The following is a 2,914-nucleotide window of genomic DNA, read 5'->3' as shown; positions in this document are numbered from 1 at the left end:
GGGGGGGGGTGGGCTCTGCAGGTTACCTGGCTGCTTCTTGCTCTGACTGAGGGCTGCTGGGAGCAGGGGGTGGGGCTTGTTGTATGTGCCCGCCCCCTGGGCTCTTTACTGCCGGAGCTCTGCTCCTGTGCGCTTCTGTGGGAAATGACCCCTGGTTACCAGCCCTTCTTCCTGGCTGTGTTCTGCATGTTGTGTGTTTATATGATTTTATTGATTTGTTCAAATGTTTTATATCTACTCTATTTTAAACGCTGTTTTGATTTCTGAATTGTTTTAATGTTGAAATGTTTTAGTGTTCACCCTTTTGGGTGGAAAAGAGGCATAGAAATGTTTTTAATGCATTAAGTAGTCTGTAATCCAGTTTTTGCCCTTCTTGTGTCATATTTTACTTCATTAATTCCTTTGTTTGCTTCACTCATAGCCCACCTTTGTCATGGAGGCACAAGGCGGACTACAATACAATAAAAAAACATGAGACACGGAATAAGGACTCCAACAGGATTACAAAAATGAGAAAGTAGAAAAGTGCAAGAGCCCAGGAGCACCTTAAAGACTGACCAAATTTGTGGCAGTGGATGAGCTTTCCTGAGTCACTGCTTGTAATGTATTCAATAGCTGCCATTGAATGCATAACTGTATGTGAACAACATAATCGAAATGCCATGTAAAGCTTCATCCTGGGCTAGGATCCTAATCCATCCAGTCGTATTGGTAGCCCAGGAAGAACAACCAATCAGGTACCAGCAAGCTCCCTGAGCGGGAACGTCTCTGATTGGTCGTTATGTAAACGATCTTATTGGTTGGTATTGTACAGTAAGGCGGGGCTACATTAGCCGGGAGAGTTTAAAAGGGGACAGCTTTAATGCAAAAGCTGTTCTGGCTATCAGATGTTGATCCGTGTTGGAGTTGTGTGTTCGAGTTGATGAATAAAGCTGAATCTTTGCTGAATCACTCTGCAACTACTTTGTTAAGTGAGCGACTGAACACTGCTCACTTCTTCAGATCAATGAGAAACAATGGTAAAAGAAAGTATTAGATGCAGTGTGTCAAACAATGAAGAGGATGGAACTGCAGGATTCGAACGCAACGCCGTCAGTACCGTGCAACAGTGTCTATTGCGGAATGGCCTCCCTGAAGAGGTCAGGAAAGCTCCTGCTCTCCTGGCTTTCCACAAATGATGCAAAACTGAACTATCCAAAAGTGCTTTTCTACACAGGCAAGAGATGTGCACTGTACTAAATGTTTCACAAACGTACTTGGATAAATGATTGGGACCGTGGTGTATACTACGGTGTTTAGCTGCTGAAACTAGGGTCTTACTGAAGAATTTTTGCATCGTGTCATGTTAATACCTGTGCTTTGCTTCAGTTCTGCTTTTGTACTTCTTGGTTGGTTCTACACAGGGGTCATTTCATAGAAAAAGAGGTGCAGGAGCTCATTAGCATAACTCATTTGCATATGCCACACCCCCTGACATCACCAGAGGTGTGTCAGAAGGCAACACCCACCGCTCAGGCTCCACTGGACTGTTTTGGTATCCTAGCTATTTTTTTTTTGGGGGGGGGGAGGAATGTGAAGATCTGTCCTCGCAGAGGAGGGAGAGCTTGTACCTGAATAAAACTTGGTCTTAAAGGTGCCACTGGATTGTTTTGGACTGGGGTTTCGTGGGGGCTCTGCAGCTTACCTGGCTGCTTCTTGCTCTGACTGAGGGCTGCTGGGAGAAGGGGGTGGGGCTTGTTGCATGTGCCCGCCCCCTGGGCTCTTTACTGCCGGAGCTCCGCTCCTGTGCGCTCCGGCAGGAAAGGACCTCTGGTTCTACAACTCCAGTTCCTCTTGCACAGTTCTGTTGGTACCCCATCCTGATGACTCTATTGACTTACTATGTGATCCACCTTGAGTCCAAGTGAGAAATGACGTAAATAAAATCAAATAATTGTCTAACTTTGTAGGCTAATCTTACTCCCTTTTCTATTATATGGCTTACACTGTTAGTATTCCATTGCTTAAAAAACCCTGTGCTCTGCTTTGCGTCTCAGTGAGAAAGACAAACTATAAAGCAAATAAAATAAATAAAACCCTGTTCCCTCAGAGGCTTGGATCCTAAGGGGCTGTTCTCTTGGCTGTTCATCCAACAGAGCGTCTTTTCACTCTGAGGCGGAGGGGTGCGTGCTTTGCTGATTCCTCCTTCTTGCTGCAAACTGGTGTAGTGGTTAAAGTATCAGGCTAGGGTCTGGGAAATCCAGGTTCGTATTCCCACTCATGCCAGGGAAGCTTGCTGGGTGTCCTTGGGCCAGTCACACGACTCTTAGCCTAACCTACCTCACAGGGGTGTTGTGAGAATAAAACAGAGGCGAGAAGAATGATGTAAGCAGCTTTGGGGTAAAAGTCGGGGTATAAATTAACAAAAAAATAAATAAAACACACTTCCTGGAGGCCCACTGATGTTACGGTTGCCAACCTCCAGGTGAATTGCCTTTTGTCCATCCTGAATCTGTTGCCCTAAGAGGTGGTGCTATGTAAGTAATGAATATCTGAATTCACTGCCGCAGGAAGTGGTGGCGGCTACAAGCATGGACGGCTTCAAGAGGGGATTGGATAAAAAGATGGAGCAGAGGTCCATCAGGAACTTATTAGCATGATAGGCCACACCCAACAGCAGAAACTCATTAGCATATTGGGCCACACCCCTGACAGCACAGCTCATTAGCACATTAGGCCGCACCCCCATGTTACCAGAAGTGTGGTTATCCAGCCACACCCACCTTTTGCTTGTTATTCTGTTTACCTTGTTTGTTGTCAAAACCCAGGGCTTTTTTGTAGCAGGAACTCCTTTGCATGTTAGGCCACACACCCCTAATGTAGCCAATCCTAATGAGTTTCTGCTGTTGGGTGTGGCCTATTATGCTAATGAGTT

Source organism: Gekko japonicus, unplaced genomic scaffold, assembly GCF_001447785.1.
Source record: "Gekko japonicus isolate JY-2015 unplaced genomic scaffold, Gekko_japonicus_V1.1 scaffold6901, whole genome shotgun sequence".
In the NCBI taxonomy this organism is placed as follows: Eukaryota; Metazoa; Chordata; class Lepidosauria; order Squamata; family Gekkonidae; genus Gekko; species Gekko japonicus.
The sequence above is the reverse complement of the archived record's forward strand: the minus strand, read 5'-3'. Positions refer to the sequence as shown.